Source organism: Mandrillus leucophaeus, unplaced genomic scaffold (genome assembly GCF_000951045.1).
Source record: "Mandrillus leucophaeus isolate KB7577 unplaced genomic scaffold, Mleu.le_1.0 Scaffold17, whole genome shotgun sequence".
NCBI lineage: Eukaryota > Metazoa > Chordata > Mammalia > Primates > Cercopithecidae > Mandrillus > Mandrillus leucophaeus.
Genome location: NW_012101698.1, coordinates 2763849 through 2789069, shown reverse-complemented (window position 1 = coordinate 2789069; position 25221 = coordinate 2763849).

The following is a 25221-nucleotide window of genomic DNA, read 5'->3' as shown; positions in this document are numbered from 1 at the left end:
GGCCAAACCGCATCAATCATTTTCAAGCTTTGTTGTGCAATGGAACCAACTATGGGGCACAATAAAAATACACACAGATGTCAAGCCCCAGCCCAGAGCACAGGACTAGCTCTCTGAAGGGCCGGGTGTCTGCTCCAGGAGGGTGGGAAGACACCATGTTGCCAAGATTTCTGTCCTCGGTCCAGAGTCACCAGTGTCCTTCTGGTCTTGGTCAATGGTTCCTCCTCTTCTACTTTAAGCTTCAATTTCCCCTCCTTTCAAAACTGCTTCCCCCTACTCCTTGAAATCTTCCCCCACTTCACTTCTGACATATTCTGGCCCTCCTCCCACCTCTGTCATCTCCACATTGACTGTCCTCTCCCCATTCCCACAGCTCTCCACGGGTATATTTTCCACTTATTTGATAAAATTCTCTTATCATTTCAACCCACAGACATCTCTCCTCCCTGTTCTCCTGTAGGTATTTAAGCGTCATCATACTCTTCCCCCTTGGCTCTCTGCTCTTAACTCTGTACATCAGCTACCTTCACTACCTCTGTGGTTTCAATTACTGAAATTATGAGTTGACTCCCAAAACAAAAATTTCCATTCCTGACTTGGCACTTGAATATGTGTCTCACACTTTCGGAAGACCAGAATATGTCTGCATGTGGCTAGTGTTCCACCAAGCAAGACTCAGCATGGCTCAACATGTCCAAAGGGCACTGCCCCTCCACTGTTGGCCCTGGTCTCTCTGGAAGGAACTTTTGGTGCCATCTTTGCAGAAAACAGAAAGGAAAGATCAGTCTGGCTTCTCCAATGTCATGTTCATCCCCATCCTTCACCATCCAAGAACCAACTGCCAAAACACATTGACACTGAAACTCTCCAGAGTGGTTTCAAATCATTCTAAGATCTACGCCAACACTACCATTCAACCATCTGTGTCGTTTCCCCCCAGCAAGGACTCCTCCCCATCATCTCCGCATTCTTATGCATTATCAGCTCTGTTCCCACAACCCCAGGCCCTTTGAATAGCCTTTCTCTTCCTCAACACTCATCCAAACCTGGGATATCCTTAAAGAAGCACAAGCTCAAGTTTTACTTGGCCAATAAAATCCTCACCTATTGACCAGGCATGGTGGCTCACACTTGTAATCCCAGCACTTTGGGAGGCCGAGGCGGGGGGGATCATCTGAGGTCAGGAGTTCGAGACCAGCCTGGCCAATATGGTGAACCCCACTAAAAATACAAAAATTAGCTGGGCGTCATGGCGGGCACCTGTAATCCCAGTTACTTGGGAAGCTGAGGCATGAGAATTGCTTGAACCCAGGAGGCGGAGGGTGCAGTGAGCAGAGATGGAAACCACTGCACTCCAGCCTGGGCGACAGAGTAAGACTGTCTCCAAAAAAAAAAAAATTCTACTCGGAAGGAGGAAAAATCAGGTACGAACTACATGCAAGCGAACCCCTGGGTTTCCGCTTCCTGGGAAGGGCTATCAAAGCCGAGTTCACTAGTTCAACAGAAAGATGAGTCTACTATGGTTCCTAAGTTCTTGTTAGGTAGCTCTTAGTCAGGAGAACACTAATTTGAACAGAAGTAACTGCTATCGTTCAAGGCTGCACAAACCCAAGAGAAATGAACTTGGGCAGATTCTTTGCACTTGGCAGTTTGGGGAATACAGGTAGAAGCAGCCACGGGCCTTAAGTTTTCTTTTATTCACGTCGAAACTACGTGAGAACAAATGAAGAACATAGTACAGCTGCTTTTCTTTGCGCCTGAGCACCTGGGAAACCCCATTCAATGCTGCTGGACAGAGGTACATCCTCGCAATGACTCTGCCAAATGGTACACACAGGACAATGGGGAAGGCCTGTAAGGGTGAGGTGAGAGCTGGCCTTGGGCAAAGGAAAGTTTCCCCCAGCAGTTATCTCCAAAATGACTCTGAAACAAGGAGTGTGTTTTCCTCTCGGCAGGAAGAAAACCACTTGGTGGGCTTACCATCAGCAGCTTGCTCTGGCACGAGGCTCTGGAACTGGCACCATGACAAAACAAACAAAGGTTGCCCTTTGGAGGCTCATTAATAGGGGAACACACACACACACACACACACACACACACACACACACACAGCCTCTCACCAGCACGGGCACAGCAAGTTCTTCAGATGTCCCTGGCTTGTTAGCATAAAGAGCTTTTCAAGCAGTGGGGAGCCGAAGGGACACTCAATAAAGCAGGAATGGCCACTGTGAGGTAGAGACATTGGCAAAGGCATGAAAGGGGCATGCCTATTGCAAAGGCAAAACCACACACGGGGTCTTCCCCAGGCCTTGACTGGCCACCCTCGAGAGACCCCTTTGGGATGTGTGTACTAAGCTTCCCCCCAACTTCCTATCTGGTGGAGGCATGCTGTGCACAGAGACCCCATCAATGAATTCCCTCCTAAATAACTCATTGCACTAGACTGAAGACTTCAGAGGAGTATTTCATCATGAATAGTCCTCAAATCCCACAGGTCCAGAGAGTTGCTCCAATCTCAATTCTCTTTCTTAGGGTAAAGTGAACTGGCAGCAGGAACTACCACCAGGACCCGAGGGCTGAAACAGACTGAAAGGGGCATGGATTCTGCTGGCACTCTGAGTTTGTCTGAAATACTTCCAAATTCCAAAGCTTAAAACCCTATCAGGGCTGGCTGCGGTGGCTCACACCTGTAGTCCCAGCACTTTGGGAGGCCGAGGTGGGCAGATGGAGGTCAGGAGTTCGAGACCAGCCTGGCCAACACAGTGAAACACCCTCTATACTAAAAATACAAAACTTAGCCAGGCATAGTGGCAGGCGCCTGTGATCCCAGCTAACTCAGGAGGCTGAGGCAGGAGAATCACTTGAACCTAGGAGGCAGAAGTTGCAGTGAGCCTATCGCGCCACTGGACTCCAATCTGGAAGACAGAGTGAGACTCTGTCTCAAACAAAATAAAATACAATATAATCAGGAGAGAGGGGGTGTGCAAGGGGAAGACAGGGGATCATGAAACTTAAATCACGTGCCCCATTCTTCATGGTCCCTTCTCCATCCCACAGAGTAATTACAAAGCCCATTATTTGTACTGCTACTTTTAATCAAGAAATCCATATTGAGACATACTTACCGCTGGCCACTTCAAAGAGTGGCCCTGATAATTAGCTAAAATAACAAAGGAAAATTTCTTCTTAATGTATAAGGATCCAAGAGCTCACACTTTCTTAACCTTCCAGAAGCCACCCAGAGAACCAAGTGACTGTGGGCAATAATTACACCCCCACCAACTCAGCAAAAATGGCACAGATGGTCTTTCTCCTCTTGCTGCTCCCAATGCTGCGTTTGGGTCAACAGCTGCTAAGAGGAACCACCAAGGCCACGTTAAATAGTACTTGGATTAATTATGCTTGAAAAACTCTTATCTGAGCACTGCTAAGACGGAACAATTGAGTTTGGGAATGAGTGTGGTTACATATTTTTTCTTAATGGCTTCCTGAACACCCTGGTTAGGTCTGGTCCCAGGGGGGAAATTGCCAGCTCAAGTCATAAAATGTGATCAATGTAGATCAAGACCCTCTGCTAAGTGTCTAGGAGGAAAGAGGGGAAGCGTATTTGTGCAAACACACAAACATATGAAATGCATGTTAACATAAAGAACTTCAGTTTTCTTTCTGAAGCTGCACCCTCTCTCCTTTCACGCCCAGAGCTCTGCTCATCCCACCAAAACTTCCAGCCAGCAGTTCTAATCTTGGACAGCACTGGAACAAATTTTGGCAACTGTTCCTGCAGTTCCAAAAGATTTCCATGTTAAGCCATGGTAAGTTTCGGGGAATCAAATATGGATGGTGAATGGAGCCAATTTCTTTATTTCTTTGACTTCAATAACACAGAGGCTACTGGGGTTCTGGCCCCAGTGGTCATAGTTTTAAGCTCCTCTGCATAATACTTATCCAACTACTCACTGGCTGTTCTAATGATTTTTATTCATGCGTGCCACAATATTTATTGAGTGCCTACAACATACACAGCGGCCCTCCTGTCAATACAGACTCCTACGAGCTTGCTCTCAATAGCGTCCAGGCAGGCAAAGGAAGGAACTGGAAGGCAGTGATCAGAAACCAGGTAGAAATGGACTCAGCACTCCACGTGGCCACCGGGATTCACTCTATCAACACAATTATCTGGGTTACTGCTCCCCTCATTCCAGAGTCTACCTGCTCTGATGGCAGAATCTATCCTTCTATTAACAAGGTGTGGTCACAGTGAACTGACTGAGGTCCACCGTGTTTAAAAACACGGTTTGACCATAGCAACACACGGCTGGACTAGTGGAGCCTCTGCCCTGAGACCCTGCCGTGCTGGGGAACCCGGAGGCCCTGAGACCTCAGTTCAGCTCCGCCGGTCCCCTGGGAGTTGTAACCCCCTCGGGGGTCTTGTCATCAGTCCACATGGGAGTCACCCATCAGAGGCATTTTAGGGATGTTTTAGGTTGACCATTTCCTGACAGCCCAACATGTTTTCCTCTGGGATGAAGGCATGCCATCCCACAAATGGCGATGAGAAATTGCCAGAACCGCTGACCCGGCCTACACACAAGCATTTCTTCTCCTTTGATGTCGAGCTGACAAGAAAGGATATGATTTCATTTCTACTGGCTCCTCTTAGGTAACCCAACTGGTTTCCCACTTCCTCACCTGCCCTTTGCATTCCCATCCTGGTTTCTTTGGCCTTGGTTCCTCTTTAAGCTGGGACCAGCGACTTTATAAGCTCCACACACATAAGCAGCAGCATGTTCTGGATGCAGCGTCTGGCCTCCCCAGGTCTTATGAAGAGGTGCTGAGGGTTGGCAGGTTGACACACTCACTGCACTCCACGAGGAGGTGGCTCAGCCCAGCTTTCACATGACCAGTGTCCATTTACACGGTCGCATGCTCACAACACATGCTGTGTTATGAGGAATGCTGCAGAGCGGGGAGTCTTATTCTTAATGTACTTAACAATGGAAGCATAAAGTCGAGGAACTAACATGAACCACCTCTGAGAAGTCTATGTACAACCTGCACTCGGCTTTGAGTTGTTCCCCAACTATTAATTCCCTGTCATAGGTCAGTGGGAAAAAAAAAAAATTCACTCTCCACACAGCTCTTGAGGAGGGGCTGGGATCTCTACGATTCACTTGGTGTCTATCTGCAGGGGACTCGGGAGAAAAAAAAAGCAGAAACCACACCAGCACGTGCATATCACACAGAAATTCTACTGACCCCAAAAGTGGGGCAATGAAAATCTGTGCACAATTTCAAACCCTGCACCCCAGGGTGGAGGGGAGAGATGGAATTGAGGGGAAGTGAGGAGAAAAAGGGGAAGAAGAAAAGGACCAGGGAGTTTTTTTTTCTTAATGAGACAGAGTCTCGCTCTTGTTGCCCAGGCTGGAGTGCAGTGGCACAATCTCGGCTCACTGCAACCTCCGTGTCCCAGGTTCAAGCAATTCTCCCTGCCTCAGCCTCCTGAGTAGCTGGGATCACAGGCGCGCACCACTACGCCCAGCTAATTTTTGTATTTTTAGTAGAAACGGGGTTTCACCATGTTGGCCAGGATGGTCTCGAACTCCTGACCTCAGGTGACCTGCCCGCCTCATCCTCCCAGGGTGCTGGGATTACAGGCGTGAGCCACCGCACCCAGCCTGGGATTTGTTTTTCTTTCTAAGGAACTCTGTCCTGAGTATTCATGACCCAGCCCTTTCTGCTCTGGGATGGAAAGTGTTACTCAGCTACAAGGCCTCTTGCTAATTGTGGGTTTTTATTTTTATTTCCTATTACCCTCTCGCACGCCTGATGAGATTATTTTACCGGAACTGACACAGCTGGAAGCAGCAGGCATACGTGGAGCCTCTGAGGAGGTGATGCAATTTCATTTTCATTGATCAGAAATCAGCAGGGCAGTAAGTGATGGGAAATTCCATTAGAAGAAAACTTGCAGGCCATGAGCCTCAACTTCCCAGCCACACCCAGGACCCCCACTTCCCCCCTGCCCGTGCCCCACTGAGGCCTTGCCTTCCTCCAGGCTGTGTCCACACTGTCCAGAGGATTTGGAAGTGCTCTCCTCCCAGAAAAATAGAAGACCAATGCCATGCTGCTGGCCTGGGAGAGCACTGGCCAGGGGTGGGGGACATCGTTGGACTCTCTGAACCAACAGGGCACCTCGGTGCTTCTCTATGGATTACAGCGAAGTCTTCCAGGGATGCAGAATAAACATCCTTACAACCCATCTCCACAGCCCCTTGGGATCCCCTTCCAAATGTCAACAAACAAGAAAAGAGGAGGCCACTATACAACAGTTGTAAAGATGTCCTCCAGCCAGTCGTAGAGATGATCCTGAAGGCACTTACCATTTATTGAGTGCCTACTGTGTGCCAGGCACTGTGTTAGGTGCTTAACATGCCCAGACTCTGGTCCTCACCTAACCCTCTAGGACAAATGTTCTTCTCTCTCTCTCTCCTGGATAGACGAAGAGGCAGAGGTCTAGGAAGGTAAAGGAGAGAACCCAGTTGGTACCAACACCTTCCTGAGGGTCAGGCCAAACTCTCACAAGCAGCAAAGGAAAGCTGACTGTCAACAGGAGAGCTCACACCTGAGTCCTAAGAGAGCGTGGAGCACATCTGATAGGCTAGTTTACTCTTTTACTGATGTAGCAGAAGATAGATTCTGACTCATCCACCTCCATCATCCTCAACACCCAACAACAGCGCTCCTGTGTCCAAGGCTGGAATCACAGGTGGGCTTCTCTTCAGAATGCGTAGAATGGTTACTGTTTTAGCAGTTAAGATCCCTCCAACTGTTTGCCTGGCAAATATTGCTTTGCTTACCTAAGGCCTACAGAAAAAACAGCAAGGAGCTCCTCAAAAAGACAAGTTCTATGAAAAACATCACCAGCCAGGTGGCTCTCCAGACCTCCACGGGCCATTTTGCCATAGGAAAGATGCATCAGAGAAGAACCAGGACACAGCCATGAAATGAATACTGCTCCCCACAACTCTTCACTGTGAAAATGGAAATTTTACATGGACCAGTGACGGCAATGTGTCCAACCAAAATCTCTCAGGAAGCTTTTATTGAGCACCTAATCTGTGCCTCAACAAAGCACAGAATATATAAGACATGGATCCCGAAGTCAATGAGCTTACAGACTAGGTGATGGCCCCACAAGAATACCTAGCACACAGTTATTTATTGATCTTGTTTACAGTATACAATACGCCATCACAGCAGAAATCGAGGCCAGGGCAAAATAAGAAAGAAAAAACGACACTCGAGGAAATTTTGAACCAAAAAAAATCAAGCTTAAAATGCACGTAAGAATAACCTACCCATGGAGTCACATTTGGCTCTAAGCTTTCTAAAACTCAAGAGGATAAAGGCATGCTAGGTATGCCTTTAAAGGTACATTATTCACAATGTCCAAGAGAAAAAAACAAATCAATTGGTCAGGATTATTTAGCTCCAGTCATTTCTCAACTGCTGAGAATGGGATAAGGCCAGGAGCAAGCAGGGCGTGCAGCCCTATTTCCCGGATCTCTTTGGGGAGGTAATAATGAGAAGGCTTGAGTGTGAGGCCAGCTAGTCTCATTGTTTCCACTGGTAGACAAGAATAATGACCCCACAGGGTGTTGGTGGTTTGCTGAGGTCAGAGAGCTGGTCAGTGGCAGAGCTAGGATGAAGACCTGGGTATCTTCACACCACGCTAACAGTGCCTCCCTCCCACATGAAGCTACTCCGCGTCACCCTTTCAAATCCACAGGCTGGCTGGATGGGTAGGGGCTCACATGGACGCTGAAGAAGGAGGAGACCTGTTCTAGATTAAAGGGCACCTAAGAACCGAACAACAGCTAGATACGCTATGTAGATTTCATATGGATGCCAGTTCTAACCAGCCAACTGTAAAAAGCCACTTTGCGGACAATCAGATAAGTGTGAATTGCAACTTGGGATGAGATCATGTTAATAATGTCAGTTTTGGCCAGGCACAGTGGCTCACGCCTGAAATATCAGCACTTTGGGAGGCTGAGGCAGGCAGACTGCTTGAGCCCAGGAGTCCTAGACCAGCCTGGGCAACATGGTGAAACCCCAATGCTACCAAAAGTAAAAAAAAAAAAAAAAAAAAAAAATAGCTGGGTGCAGTGGTGTGCACCTGTAGTCCAGCTACTTGACTGCTTGAGACCAGGGAGGTCAAGGCTGCAATGAGCTGTGATCGTACCACTGTACTCCAGCCTGGGCCGCAGAGTGAGACCTTCTCTCAAAAAAAGTCAGTTTTGTTAGGGAATAATATTATATTTACATAAGAAAATGATAAAGCAGCATGATATCGTTGGCTTCAAAATATTTCAGCAATGAACAAAAAAGATGGAACAAATCTAGCCAAAAGTTCATTGTTAAGTCAAAGTGACAGAACTATGGAAGGGTTCATTATGTCATTCTTTCTACTTTTATACAATATTTTTTTTTTTTCCTTAAAAGTTACCATTCGCTATCAGGAACGTCTTCTAAAAGAACAGCATTGACCAGAACCAAGAGACTCAGTCTTGAGTCAATATGTTCACGGCAACTCAAGCCTTTTTTCAAAGAAATATGGGTTTCTCCTTTCTTCAGAAGGGCTTTCCTCCCAGGGTAGGCCCCAGCTATCTCTATATCTCCTTTCAAAAATCACCATCTACTGACCCCCACTCTTACTCCTACTCTTAGAAGGTACCAAGCACCACCAAGCTGCTGATGTTTAAAAGAACACAGAAAAAGACAATATGCATCACGCCTGGGCATAGCACCTGACAGCCTTTACAAGTGGTAACTATCACGGTCAGTACTGAGCAAAAATGAGTCTGTTTACAAAAGTTAACAGCCCAAGGTTACATAACAGCTTGATTTCAAGCTTTGAGCCAAAGTCTGATTAAGAAAAATATGCATCCGTTGATGAATTAAAAGCCTTCACTTCTTGACTCGATGGGTTAAGAAAATATTTTTAACACTTTCAGTGAGTTTAAAAAATCAGATGTTTACCAGCCATTGTTTTTGCACACACTGTCTTTTATCTCAGCATGAATGTTTTATAAGCACCTTAATTGCTCTGCAAAGCCTCAACTGAACTGCTCCCAATTGGGCTGGTTCTCTAGTGTGGCTCTGTAGGTAAACGGCCCAATGGTAAGTAGGCTTCTGGCCATATGTGGGCCCACACCCACCCCCATCATCCAGCACACCCTCCAACTTCAATTTGCATCACCACGCTGCAAGCTCCCAGAAGCACTCTGTGCAATGGACTTCTTCAGGGGGACCCCAATATGTGACCAAGGGCACAGTCACATCCAGCACCAGCCTTCCCAAGGACATGTAACAATGCTTCTTCCATGCACACAGCGTTCTACACATTTTCCTTTTTTTGAGATGGAGTCTCGCTCTGTCATCCAGGCTGGAGTGCAGTGGTGCGATCTCGGCTTACCGCAACCTCCGCCTCCTGGGTTCAAGCAATTCTCCTGCTTCAGCCTCCGGAGTAGCTGGGATTACAGGCACCCGCCACCATGTCCGGCTAATTTCTGTGTTTTTAGTAGAGACCGGGTTTCACCATGTTGGCCAGGCTGGTCTTGAACTCCTGACCTCAGGTGATCGGCCCGCCTCGGCCTCCCAAAGTGCTGTGATTACAGAAGTGAGCCACTGCACCCGGCCTTTGTACACATTTTCAAACACTCTCCTTTGACCTCCGACAATCTTTTTAAACAGAATGGGAATCATACTTTCGATTTTACAGGTTTAAAAAATAATTTATTCAAACATTTGAGTGACTCCTATGTGTCATTTCTTTCTCAAGGTCCTGCCCCTGGTTAGCTGCAGAGCAAGGACCAGGACACAAGCGCCAGTTTCCACTGCGGTGCTCTTGGCTCCGTGAAGGCATCACTTCCTCAGAGAGAATCACCAACTTGCAGAGAAACAAGAAGAAAGAAAGAAACCTACCTGCGGCATGCCTAAGCTTCCAAATCCTTCCAAAACATATATCATCTCAATAAGAGAAAAAGATAGGACGCCGAAGACCCAAAGGAGGTATTTTCATTGATCACACCTCAGCGGAGTAGAGTTATAGACACCACCAAATATTGAGTTGCTCCACACAGACCAGAACGGTGATGGCAAGACATTAAGTCGTAAATTTTTACATAGACCAGAATGGTGGAGGGCCCGAGAAACAAATCCACTAAAGCACTAAGTGCTGAAGCAAGGATCTTTGGCCGATAAAAAAAGCTGAAGATTTGGCCGGGCGCGGTGGCTCAAGCCTGTAATCCCAGCACTTTGGGAGGCTGAGACGGGCGGATCATGAGGTCAGGAGATCGAGACCATCCTGGCTAACAACACGGTGAAACCCCGTCTCTACTAAAAAAATACAAAAAAACTAGCCGGGCGAGGTGGTGGGCGCCTGTAGTTCCAGCTACTCGGGAGGCTGAGGCAGGAGAACGGCGTGAACCTGGGAGGCGGAGCTTGCAGTGAGCTGAGATCCGGCCACTGCACTCCAGCCTGGGCGACAGAGCGAGACTCCGTCTCAAAAAAAAAAAAAAAAAGTTGAAGATCTGAGGAGTAGCCTGGGTGCAACTCCTCCTCTTAGACCCTCGACTGCACAGACAACACTGTCATCCAAAATAGACTGACCACTCGGCTCAAAAAGCTATTTGTAAAAAGAGGTAATAAGCTGTCAACGTTCAGGAGCCCCTCATGAAGGAGGCTGAAGTCAGAAGAGCTCACGTCAATGCAGAGTTCAGGTTAAGACCAGTTCAGGTTAAGACCAGTAAAGGGTGATTTGGGCCCCAGGATTACTGTAGTATGACCCAAGCAACGTCCATGTATCTATGTAAAACCAGAAAGAAGGAAACTGGCTTCTTCCCTGTCACGGATGTCGCTTATTCTGTGGGTGTGAGTGGTTTCTTTAGTCCACTTTCTGCCATCACAGTGGAGGCCCTGGAAGCCCCTGTTCCTACCATGATAGAAAACAATGAGACTTAGGAGGCAACTTCATAACCACTGACCACTTTCTGAGTCCAACTGACTAAGCTGAGTGACATTTTTAGGAAGAGCGTTAATGCTGAAAACAAACCTTTCCAATTTATGGAATGGGGTAGTCTGGGCAGAGGGGGCAGGGTGAGTAGATCCAGAACACAAAACAGTGACCAGGGTCCCCGAACATCCCAGATGGAAGGAGGGCAACCCCAAAGGGGTCAAGAGAGAAGGCCTAGGCCAGGTGCGATGGCTCATGTCTGTAATTCTAGCTTTTTGGGAGGCTGAGGCGGGAGGATCACTTGAGTCTGGTAGTTCAAGGCCAGCCAGAGCAACATAGTAAGACTCCATCTCTACAAAAATTTAAAAATTATCTGGGCATGGTGGCACGCACCTGTAGTCCTAGCTACTCAGGAGGATGAGACAGGAGGATCGTTTGAGCCCGGGAGTTCCAGGCTGCAGTGAGCTATGATCGTGCCACTGCACTCCAGCCTGGGTGACAGATCAAGATCTTGTCTCAAAAAAAAAAGAGACAGAGACAGAGAGAGAAGGCCTGCTTAAGCCATGGCTCCATGCAACTCTCCAACCACATGTCAAAGGCCATTCCTACCACCCCTCCTTGGGTCTCTTCTCTCACCAGCACAGCTCTAACTACCCACTGCATGTGTGGGTGCAGGGTAAGGCCCTACTCAGTAAGCCTGTGGTCTGATACTAAAGTCATATCTTGCCATTACCCCCCGGCCCCACCAGTTACAGTCCAGAACCTTCCATCTTGCTGTTGGCTTTCTATGGCCTGGCTTCCTGACCCTGTTTTGCATGAACCCTTGACCAGCTGGAGCTTAAATCCCATGGGTGGGAATCTCATACACCTGCAACCTTCTTGCCTATATCTGCTCACACTCCTTCAAGCACAGGCCTCAGCCCTTATCTGAATAACCTGTTTGCTGGCTTCCTCCCCATCTGATAGTTTCACTCCTGGCTCCTCTCGGGCAGCAAAGAGGAATAAGCAAGCCACAGGCTGCAGCCTGGCAAGACAGTCAGGAAGGTGGCAGCTGCCCTGATTCAACCTTCCTCCTAATCTATCTACTGCCTCTTCTTCCTCCATTCCCCAGTGACTCCATGAAACTTGTGTTCACACGCTTGAAAAATTCACTGGTGAGGCCAGATGCAGTGGCTCACGCCTGTAATCCCAACACTCTGGAAGGCTAAGGTGGAGGATCACTTGAACGCAGAAGTTTGAGACCAGCCTGGGCAACACAGTGCGACCTCGTCTCTATAAATCCTTAAAAATTAGCCAGATATGGTGGTGCATGCCTGTGAATCAAGCTACTCGGGAAGCTGAGGTGGGAAGATCACTTGAGCTCAGGAGGTCGAGGCTGCAGTGAGCCATGATCATACTACTGCACTCCAGCCTAGGCCAAAGAGCAAGACTGTGACTCAAAAAAAAAAAAAAAAAATTCACTGGGGAGATGTGGTAGATGGCTTAGAGGACAGTGTTATAGGTCAATGTCCCTTAGGTTGAACAGCACCTGTGTTGCTGGGTCTGCAATGTTGAGGACCCCGTGATGGTCTTCACAAGGCTGGGGAGAAGGGGCCAAACCTCACTATCGTGTGCAAGCTCACTCCAGGCCTCAACAGAATTTATACATATAAAATGTATATGCATTACATGTTTTTATATATATATATATATGCATATATTTACATAAATATGCACATATATACGTAAATGCACATATATCTATACACACACACATATATACACATACATCTTTCATATTTAAAACAAAATAGAGCAATTAAAAGAGGAAAAAAAGAAAGCCAACACACACGTACCCCTACCACCACCACTACCACCACCACCATGCCCCTACTGGCAAGATCTTGTCCCAAGTTTCTGAGAAACATCACTTAATACTACGTAATCTCTAAATGATGGGGTCTGCCTACTGGCTTTGTCTAGGGGCTGGACTCCAGCTGCTCTCCTAAACTGTCCTTGTCACCTTCTTCTCATCAGGAGAAAAGGGGAACGTAAACATGAACCACACCAGAGATGGGCTATCCAGTGAGGGTGATATCATCTCAGGCACCACCGACACCTCTCTCCAGCATTCTGTCATCTTATGATCAACTATGTAACTCCAGACATCCAGGGGAACCTGAATCCTAGAACTAGATGTCCCCAAATGAATGAGTGGTTTCTCTGTAAAAGTCAAATATGGATCACAAAACAAATGTGAGGGGAGTCCCAGACATGCCTGTTGCATAAGGGCGTCCTCAATTAAATTCTACACACGTCAATTTTTCCTCCAGGGAGGGTGGAGGCAGAGCTGAGAACGACACTGGACTGGACAGACTCAAGGCAGGGAAGAAATGGAATTTTCGCTCTTGAGATTCAAATTCCTGAGTCATCGTTGAAATCCCACTGCTATAATTGTTTTAATACACTGTCTCCACACACACAAAAAGACGCCTTTAAAAACTTGCGCTGGCTTCCAGATCCCCTGGTTAAAACCCTCCCTCTTCCTGGACGCTCTCCCCAGATACAAGCTGTGTTGAACTCACTACCAGCTGTCACATTCTGGCACTTGCTTGGGTTGTGACCAGACCAGTCTTCCACCCAACCAGGGAAGGCATAGGCTCTGCCGGCAGAGCAGGGGTTAATGGAAGCTGACCGCAGCACAGTTGTTAAGGTAATCAATACCACTGAGATACTAAAGCAGTGTAAGCCACAATATTGATTGCCAAGCAGATGATAAAACTGTTTATTATGATAATTGCAGGGTCCTTGCAAGATGCTCCCAGCGCTTCCTAAAGCTGTTTACAAAACTAATAAAGATTTGCCATTTCAAGGTCTTCCATTTTTAACCACCCTCCCCCCAATCTCCCACTCCCAAAAAGCAGGCCTCTTCCCCGGGCAATTAACATGTTCTTCCCAGGGACAGGCACTCTGTGGCCCATCCTGGGTGGAGCTTCACTCTCAGATCCTCTAAGGAACAGACTGTCCTTCTCCACCCTCACCCTGCCCCCAACTTCAGGAAGGGGAGGACGGAAGCACAGCCGACAGCCACTCAGGGCCTTCAGATTTCCTCCTTAGAACCCACCATGTGATAATTATGGGGTTTTATCGATGGAGGGGGGCTGCTCAGGGCTCCTTGGGCTGACATCCATTTGTTCTAACACATTTCAGAAACCACATCACCTTGGTTTGTAATTAAAACTTCTCTGGAGAACTTGGTGGCCATGAAGCTAACTGAACATGGTCAAACGCTGATTGTAGAACGCATTTCCGCCAACACTACTCAACTGTGACTTGGGCTGCTGAACTGGGCTTGGGTCCCAAGTTCTATCATGCCCAATGCACCCATTTAGTTTTGGTTAGCAGTAGAAATTAACTCCTCCTTGGTCTCAGACACCACCGTTTTCCTCAAGACGCAAGTTCTCGAATTATCGGCACCGTCTCCAATGCTGTCACCTCATGTTCAAGAGGAACTGCAATGCAGACGTATTTTTCAATACAAGTAGGCATCTCACAGGTAGTATAATCATGTTCTTCAGACTGCTCAGGGGAAAGCCATTGGGTTGTGAGAGTAAGGATGGCAGCCCCCGGACTTCAGGGCTCTGCAAATATACCGAAGGTGTGTTTTCAGAATGTGAAATGCGAAAAAAAAAAAAACCCCAGCCAGTTGCAGTGGCTCATACCTGTAATCCCAGAACTTTTGCAGGCCGAGTCAGACCGCTTGAGCCCAGGAGTTTGAGATCAGCCTGGCCAACACAACGAAAACAAAACCCCACCTCTACAAAAAACACAAAAATTAGCAAGGCGTGGTGGCGAGCACCTGTAGCCCCAGCTACTCGGGAGACTGAGGTGGGAGAATCACCAGAGTCCAGGAGGCTGAGGCTGCAGTGAGTCTTGGGAGCTGTGATCAAGCTACTACACTCCAGCCTGGGCAACAAAGTGAGATCCTGTCTCAACACAAAACAAAAAACCCAAGTTTTAAGGAGAACTCAGTAGTCATTCCATCAGCAACTAGAAGGCAAGCACCCATCCCTCACTCAACTCTCAACAGGTTTGGCTGAACCCAAAGCAGCCAAGAGTATTTTGCCTGTAACAGACTCCTACAGCACTAGGCCTTCAAAATCACATTGGCAATTGAAGGGACACTACTGTGAGGGCTGACAGGCCAAAGGAAGATGATGTGGAGGCTGCTTTCACCTCCCACCCTCCCCGATCAAAGCATGGAGAAATCATTCACCAGTGCTCCTGGTCTCCGTTGCCACCGTCACCTCAGTTTAGGTAGAGAGACCTCTACCTGCCCTATTTTCTTCCCATTCAGCTGCAACCAGCAGCTCTGGGAGGTCACCGCTCACCAAGTGTGCCTGCGTACACATGTATGCTTCAATGTTGCAGACCAGTGCAGACATGCAGCTCCTTTGTAGACATCTGGCTCTGCCCCACCTACTCCCAATCACACAGAAATCAGAACACTGGAGCCAGTTTTATGTAGAGGATTATTCCTTTGCCAAAGACCTTTCCATGAACTCATGGATACCACAGCATGGCTGGAAGGGATGCACCAGGGATTCCTTTAACCTGGCTACCTGCTCTTGTAGGAACTATTTGGCAACCAGGAATGGCCGGAGGAAATCTGAGGCTTCCCTAGGACCGCATTTCATGAATCATCTGCTCCTAGGCAAAGTGGCAAAGGACAGACAAACGGCACCTACTGAACTCCAAGCTGGACGCCCTATTCATTCACATATGCCCATGGGGCCCGTGTTAACAAACACCTCCCTGGATTTGATACCAAAAGAAAGTTGAATATTAAACGTGGCTAACTCTGCTGTTACCTTTTAACCTCACTTGCACGTATCTGTCCTCCCAACAATAACTTCAGCACAAAACATACCCTAAGAACAATATGGTCCACACTTGGAAACCCGCCCAACAGGGCCGGTCGAGCCTGCCTAAGTGCTAAGAACCATTTAGGAGCACTGTAAACCATTAGGGCCATTAGCTCTAATTTGACCTCCACAAAATAAATCAACCCAGTAGGAACAAATTTAGAAGCCTTCCAAAGTCAAGTTCTCAAAACCTGAAAGGCTCATAAGCACAGCCTAGGGCGGGCAACAGCCAGCCAGTCCCGGAGCTACTCTTCCTGCTCCCACCTTTCCTGCAGCCGACTGAAGGGTGCATGCTTAGCTGGGACATGGACCCACAATCCTTCTCCAGCCACTGGATCAGGAAGCTGTGGCCATCGAGGGTCGGCATGCAGGCTGGAACCCGCCAAACCCTTCCAATTAAAGGATTCACTCCAGCCTTCCTCTGAGCTCACACCATATATAATCTTTCCTCTGCACTGCTCTAAATCGCTACTTTTCAAATAACGTGGACTTCCAGATTCATTTCCAAGTGATCCTGATTAGACTTCAATTGCACTAACTGGGTCCCTGCAACAGGTCAGGGTTCACCCAGTCTTTCAATCTATAAAGGCAGGTATCATGTACATTAAGAGCCATGATTCCCCCACATTAATACATGTGTCAACACAATAAATAATTTTCTCCAACAAAACTTATAACCATCAGCATACACTATAAATTTAAATTGCAAAATCATCATAATTTTTCATCTTTATTCTTCACTGATAATTACTGACTGCATTTTTTAATACTGATGGCATCACCTTGATGAAGAAGCAGGCAATGAAATAAACTACAGTACTGACTAGGCACAGTGGCTCACACTTACAATCCCAGCACTTTGGGAGGCCAAAGTGGGAGGATCACTTGAGCTCCTGAGTTTGAGACCAGCCTGGACAACACAGGGAGACCCTATCTCTACAAAAAATACAAAAATGAGTAGGAAGTGGTGGTGCACACCTGTGATCTCTGCTAATAGCGAGGTCAAGGCAGGAGGATCATTTGAGCCAAGTTTGAGGCTGCAGTGAGCCAAGATCACACCACTGCACTCCAGACTGGGCAAGAGAGCAAGACACTGTCTCAAAACAAAAAATAAAAAAAGAGCCAGGTGTGGCTGTTCATGCCTGTAATGCCAGCACTTCGGGAGGCCGAGGAGGGTGGATCACCTGAGGTCAGGAGTTTAAGACCAGCCTGGCCAACATGGTGAAACACTGTCTCTACTAAAAATACAAAAATTAGCCAGGCATGGTGCTGCATGGCAGTAATCCAAGATACTCAGGAGGCTGAGGCAGGAGAATCGCTTGAACCCAGGAGGTGGAAGTTGCCGTGGGACAAGATTGTGCCACTGCACTCCAGCATGGGCGACAGAGGAGACTCTGTCTCAACAAAAAAAGAAACCATGGCACTATCAAACTCCGCCAGCCAATGCGAGAAGCAGGCTAAGAACACGCATACTAGGTAAGTGGACAGTGCACATGGATAAGTCAACAATCCTTCAGTTGCTTCAATGACAAAAATATACCACATACTTATTTCACTCATCTTTACAGGGCAGAAGGAAGAAATAAGTGGGAAGAATATGGGCCAAAGGAGTGAGCGGTAACAGGAGAAGCAGGATGCAGCACACAGAGTTCTATAACCCAGGAAGAAATGCCAAAAGCTGAGTAATCCATTCCAGCTCCACCCTGCATGAATTTCCAGGTATCAAATTATATGTTAATTACGCGGACGCAGAGTTATATGCAGGGAAGTGGTGTTAGTCAGCACCCAGGGGGTGGAAATTCAGTAAAAATTTAGTTTTGTCAAGCATGTTTCATGCACAGGCCTGGGGCTCCTCTGGCTCAGGAAAAGAGGAAGTAGGAGTCAGGAGGCCCAGACCTTCCCCTAACAGGGTTCCACAGCCAATTCGCTGGCCCTCTCTAGACCAACTTTCCCGACTTATAAAATACCACAAGGTTTTCCCCCCACCCCCCGCCATTTCTGTTCAAATCAAAAAGTGCGAAGTCCTGGCCGATTTCTGGCTCAGTCAGTCAAAAGAGGGACACGCCTCCCTAACTACAGCAGGGTGGGGAAGGGCAGCTGCACTCAGTACGGTGGAGGGAAAACCAGTAAACCCGTCCCTTGGCACTGTCATTTGGCAATTTCTGAGGTTTAAGACGACACGGCGTTCTCCCAGGTCCTGGCCTGTAAATGCCGGGGAAACGCACTGTACCTGTGAAGAGATAGAAAGAACACAGAGTTCCGAAACTGCTCTGAAGCCCATGTCTCAGGCTGCAAGAACGTTATCAGTCTCACACATCGTTCCCCTGCCTCCAAGGCCCCCATCACCACATACTGATCTTGCCCTGATTTGAAGCGGGAAAGAGCTGCGGCGAAGTCCAGGCCTGTCCCAGCCAGGGATGGGCCAAACAGACAGGAACTGAGTGCGGAAGACCTTGCTGTAGCTGCCGAGGGATCTTAAAAGGGATCCACCCCGGAGGAGCTCAGCACCCTCTTCTTTCCAGTTCTTCTCACTTTAAACGATTTTTGTCTAATAATGTACCCAACAGGCAGATATCAGAGAAGCACTAAACTAACACCTTGAAATGGGTCAATAATGGCTGGGCACAGTGGCTCATGCCTGTAATCCCAGCACTCTGGGAGTCCAAGGCTGGTGGATCACTCGAACAGGAGTTCGAGACCAGCCTGAGCAATATGGCGAAACCCTGTCACTACTAAAATACAAAAATTAGCCAGGTGTGGGCGGCGCATGCCTGTAATCCCAGCTACTGAAGAGGCTGAGGCACAAGAATCGCTTGAACCCGGGAGGCGGAGGTTGCAATGAACCAAGATCACGCCACTACACTCCAGCCTGGGAAACCGAGTGAGATCCTGTCTCAAAAAATAAAATTTTTAAAAAAGAGAGAGAAATGGGTTAATAACAAAGAAGTCCTACACACAGCATAGTATGTATTGTATAGCATTAGTATAATATAGTATAGCAGTCCCTGCTTATCTGAGGCTTCATTTTCCATGACTCCAGTTACCCACGTTACAGTACAATAAGATATTTTGAGAGAGAGGAGAGACCATATTCCCATAACTGTCATTAGAGTGTATTGTTTTAAATGTTCTATTTTATTATTGGTTATCACTGTTAATCTCTTACTGGGCCTAATTTATAAATTACATTTTATCATAGGTATGTAGGTAGAGAAAAAGACAGTCTACCTAGGGTTTGATACTATCCTCCCTCCCAGGCGTCCACTAAGTGTCTTGGAATGTCTCCCCAAGGATAAAGGGGGGACTCCTGTCGTAGCTAGGAGTATATGCTCTGAGCTGGCATCCCAGCACAGAGGCCATTTAACAGCTGCAAATTTGCAACAGACTTTGGGCCTCAAGTTCATCACTCATAAGATGGGTGTAGGATCATCTTTACCCCATAGGGTTGAAGGATTAATGAGACAGTGAAGTATTTAGCACAGTAGATGCTTAATAAGGGTTAACTATTAATGCTTATATTAATATTTATTAACATTTATACAGACAAAGAACACGTTCTCATGTCATTTGCACAGCAATCCAACAAAGGCCGTAGTCTCACTTTTGAGGCTCAGAGAAGCAGAGAGACTTGTCCACGGTCACACACAAGTACTCAGACTTCCACGCCAGTGGCTTTTCCATCATCTTTTTCCAGGGTGTTTCACCCACGCAACACTGGCCAGTGGCCAGATGGTTCCAGGTGGGAGTGGGTGAACTTTGTACATTCTGATCATTAGCCAGTCAATGCTTTCTGAGCCAATCCAACCAGCACAAGCCTGTGATTCCTCAGACACAACTGCTTGGGATGATGCTAAGGTGGGTATTTGTGGTTTTAACGGAGGATCCCATGAAAAGAAAAACGTAAAGCGAATAATACAGTATAGGTGGTACAAAGACACAACAAAAATGATGCCCTGAGTTGGGGTCAGAGGGGTCTCTTCTAGTCTCAGAGGCTGTCGTCGAACTGCTCTTTCTCACACAGTCAACCATTAAACATCCCCAACCCGCAGGTCCTAGTTTCCTCTAAGTATCCATCTCCCTCCTTGCTAGAGCAGAGCCTCCAAAACGAAAGCATTTCTCCACCTTCCTCCAGGCCTCCTGAGAAAGGTTATGAGATGGGTTATCAGCCTCCCTGACCTCTGCAGCCATCAACAGCACTTCTGCCTCTCCCGTCCCCACCAGCAAGGATCCTCCAACCCAGAAGCAGCTTCCCTGCCTTCCCCCATTAAGGCCTTTCCCCTCTAACAGCTATCACAAGAGGGCTGTTTAGTGAGAGGACCTCCGGCTGACCTTTGCTGACAGGCTCCAAGCTCTCCCTGTAAACGGATCTAATGTGAGGCTGGGTAATTAGCAACCAAGTAGTAATTGCAGCTTCTAACTATGCTAGGCCAAGATTGCAAAAATTCCCTAGGGGGGGGCCCTCCTAGGGATCCCAACCCACACAAAGGCATCTACTCACAGCCAAAAGGGGGGACTCAGCAACATTTCTCAGGGAGGCCAGCACTTCTCTAGGTCTTAATTAAAGTGGGACCCATGTAAGGAGACAGACAGCAAAAGGAAATTAGCAAATAAAGGAGACTGACCAAGAAAGAAATGTATGGCTTGCTTGGAAGAGCCCATTCAGAAAGGTACAAGCTCTCAAGGTGGATGGCTGTGCACAAGAGACTCATTCCAGCCATGGAAGGAAGGAAGCAAAGAGCCTTCGAGGGGCATCAAAAACTGTGAAAAGGCCGGGTGCAATGGCCCCTGCCTATAATCCTAGCACTTTGGGAGGCCGAGGCAGGTGGATCACCTGAGGTCAGGAGTTCGAGACCAGCCTGGCCAACATGGTGAAACCCCATCTCTACTAAAACTAGAAAAATGAGCTGGGCATGGTGCTGGGCGCCTGTAATCCCAGTTATTCGGAGGCTGAGGCAGGAGAATCGCTTGAACCTGGGAGGTGGAAGGCTGTGGTGAGCCGAGATCACACACTGCACTCCAGCCTGGGTGACAGAGCTAGTCTCCATCTCAAACAAACAAAAAAGAACTGCAAAAAGGCAGGACACATGATGACAAGTCCCCCCAAGCCTGGCTGGCCAGCACCCTCCCCCACCTGCTCCTATCCCCCACTCAACCAAAATCACTCCTCACCCAAGCACCCTGTATGCCCCACTGTTCACCTTAGAAGATTCTAGATGCCAGGCCATGTGGTCTACCCCTAAGAGATCTGTAGTATCATCTGCTATGATTTGGTGATTCCATCAGACCAGTCCACAGGCACCCCCGTTAGCTGCCTACATGTATTAACATGTTTCAGAATAATGTGCAGAATCCCCACTGAGAAATAAAGAGGTGAGCACTTCCAAACAGAGCAGCTGCCCTCCTCATGATTCTAAAAATACCTATAACTGCACAAAAAAGAATATTGTCAGACAAAAAGAATCGTCCCTCCTCACTCTACCAGGACAACAAGCGATGCCCAACAGCACAGCAGCGCCTGTTTCATCCTTCCTAAGAAAACCCTTTAATTTTTCAAGCCCACCACCCCCAACCCCAATTTCCTTTATCTGTTTTGTACTAAAAAAGTCACTTCACTGAACTACTGAACTGCTGTTTGCTCACGATAACTCCTGAACCCCTGTCCTCAGGAGAGGCGGCAAGTTCAGGGGGCACGGGAGCTTTCCCAGGTGGACCAGACTTTCTGCCAATCTGAATTACACCCTAGACGTCTTCAAACTTCATTCCCTCTGCCATTGTGCTGCTCGATCCCCAAATGCATTCGAGGCTGTGAAGACTCTCTGGGTTGAATCCAGTTATAAAAACCGGGGTAGCAGCAGCCGAGAGCACTAATTCACCCTCCATTTCCTTCTCCAAACAATTAATATACTTAATAACTCCAGCCCCGACGACAGACTTCTCAGACACCCCTCTATTAACCTCTCCCCGCTACAAGCAGTGGGTCTCCACCAGAATTCTTCTGTTCCCTATCACTTAATCATTTTTTAATCCACAACAAGGACTTTGTGCCACACTGTGGTTTTGTTCTCTCTTAATCTTTTATGAGGGACCTTATCAAAAGCTTTTAGAAAATACAAGTGAATTTTGCCTACCAGGTCATCTTTATTATTTTAGAATTCTTTATGCAGAAATTACAGACTTTAACATTGTAAATGAATATTTAAGACTCAGCATTCACTGAGACATGCAAGTCTGGCTCAGGCTATATTTAAGTTGCTGGATTACTTCCACGTTTAGAAGGATTCTTGTCTGCCTCCTGGAATGGCATGACTTCCCCTCCCCAACCCCCCAGGTGCAATTTCTGGGATTCCCCCAAGACTTTCTGGACCAGCTGAAATTGAGTCCACATTGAGTGCCAATGGGACTTAGAGTGTATTAACAGAACCTCAAACCAAGGAACAAAGTCATCGAGCCAAGGGGGCCTGGATATGGCAGCCTATCCGATTTCTACCTCCTCCACCTTTCCCCAGGTGGATGGCAGAGAGCAGCACGGGCTCCCCTGCCTCACAGCTGGCCCACACATCTGCAGGGAGCCAGTGACAGCTTCTTGATGTTGACACCACTTAGGTTGCCTCCTAACACCTGTTTGTTGTAGCTATTATTTCTAATTAGCACTTTTCAACAGAACCAGCGCTGAGCACAAGGTTCCCCCTGACGGAACAATTAAAGAGGCACAAGGGGTGGGGGTGTTTCCTAAAATTATTTTCTTGGCAGGTTTCAAGGTAAATCACCTAGTCAAATGCACATCTCTTCAAGAGCTGCCTGTGGACAGGGTTGAAAAAGCTGTAGCAATATTCCGGAACCCCTATTTGAAAGCATTCCCACCAAGTAAAATAAAGGGTTAAGGTAATCCAGTTACACCAATGCGTTTTCCTGATCACCAGGGGAATCCTCAGCCTTCCCCGTAATCTGCTCCTAACTCCCCATTTAGTCCAATGCTGCACTCCAATCACCAAAAATGTAGACAGGGTTCCCACTCCTACAGCCAGATGAGAGGTGCCTGCCCCTCCTCCAAAACGGCATAGGGAAATTAACACATTTCAGAAAATATTCTACAGAGTCCGGAGTCCAGGGTACGCTTTATCCTTGAGGAAAATAATCAATGTCGAGTCCTAACTGCATGTCATTTAAAGGGGTCACCATAAACAAGCTGTTCAAACTTTCCCTCCACTCTTCGCGGGTGCTGCTCCAATCTGGGTGCCCTGGAGGACGGAACGGGAACTGCAGGTCCAGGCACTCCATTATGGCAACCCAGCAAGCAGTTCAGCACGGACTTAATGAGCTCTTGGAAGGAAACAGGAAGTCTATAAAGTAATTTAAATAACTTCCAGTCCTGAAATAAAGGAAATTAAACCGCTGGCACAAACCTCTCTGATGGACACCTTCTTTGTCCCTCTGATCACAACTACAACCACAGCTGTCATATTCCTCTCCCCAAGACCAGCCCCCAAATTCCTCTAATATGAAACACAAAGGCTGTCAGTCCTCAGAGCTCTCCAAGCTCCTGCAGAGGCTTGAGCCAGGGATGTGGCATGGTATGCAGCAGGAACACGGGAATCCGCCCACACACCCCATGCTGGGTCCTGCCACTCCCCAGCTGCAAGACCTTGGGCCAATCACTCAACTTCACGGGGCCTCAGTGTTTCACCATCAATAAAGGGAAGCTCTGGGCCTGGCCAAATGACCTCTGAGATTATTAAAAGGGTCAAATGAGCACATATGAGAACAGTGCCAACTGAAAACACAAATAAACGTCAGTATTTTCCAGCTGCCCAGGGCCTTAGGCTCCAGAATTTTTCGATGTTCTGCTCAAGAGGCACCATCCTAGCTTGGCAATTGTGAATGTATTTTCATACATTCTTTTACTGCCGGGCGAGATGGCTCACATCTGTAATCCCAACACTTTGGGACACCGAGGCGGGTGGATCACCTGAGGTCAGGAGTTCCAGACCAGCCTGGTCAACACAGTAAAACCCCATCTCTACTTTAAAAAAAACAAACAAACAAAAACACACACAAAAATGAGCCAGGCATGGTGGCGGGTGCCTCTAGTCCCAGCTACTCGGGAGGCTGAGGCAGGAGAATCACTTGAACCGGGGAGGCTGAGTTTGGAGTGAGCTGAGCTCGCACCACTGCACTCCAGCCTGGTGACAAAGCGAGACTCCGTCTTAAAATAAGTAAATAAACAAATTAATTCATTCATTATTTTACATCTCCTAAGCCTCTCAATGTAGATACTTATTTGCATGGACAACGATCAGCCCAACTAGACATGATTTTCTTAAGGGCAGAGACTGTCTCCTCATCTTCTGTAAACCCGTGTGCCCAGAGCCAGAGCACCAAGCAGCAAGAAGCAGGCCCTCAATAAAGGGTTAGAATCTATAATCCATGCAGTTACCCAGACATCCTTAAGCAGCAAAATGCTAACAACTATCCATCAACTCTCTACGAAAAGAGACAAACCTCATAACAAGATAAATTCCATAACCGATTGTGAGCCTGCAAGGTGGGGAGGGGTTGGGGGCATGGGAACCCCCTCTGTACAGAAATGGCCTCAACTCCTTGCATTACCAGGCCCTGCCCTCAATGCAATGCAACCGCAGAGTTCTGGCAGTTTCACCCGGTCAACCTAAGCTGCCGGATGCTAAGGACTGTTTTTGGCCACAGAGTTAAGTTTACTTTGTTGATAATAATCAGCCAGATATGGACTGGTCTGACCAGTACTCTGGATGCAGGATCACAAAGAAAAGACAAACTTAAAAGAAGCTTAAGGTCAGTCTCGTTTTGCTAGGCCTCTATGTATTACTACTGACAATTAGTATGGTCAACCCTTCACCCCTAGGCTGGTAAAAGCCAAGAGTAAAGCTGGACATTCAGTGTGGCCAAGAAAGCCACCCAGCTTCTGGGCAGAAGCACAAGATCTTGATGCTCTGGAAAGAGAACCGCTGGGTCCGGCTCAAAAACAGACCCTCTCAAACCAACCCTGAGAAAGAAAATCACAAACAGCAATCTAACTTTGCTATAAAGGCATACTGCACAAGTGTTCCTGCAGCTTCACCAACAGGTTCTATGGGAATCTGCTCTATCGCTCCCATCTGTCACTGGCGGGGTAAGATCTGTCTTGCATACCATGGTGGTCTCCATGCCACTGCAGAACTCAATGGTGCTGTCTTGCCTATGGGTTGTGAAACTTGAACAACTGGATTCTGAGGGTCCAGAGGTCGCCTGAACAACAGCTGCCTTCTTATAATGGGCCCATGGTTG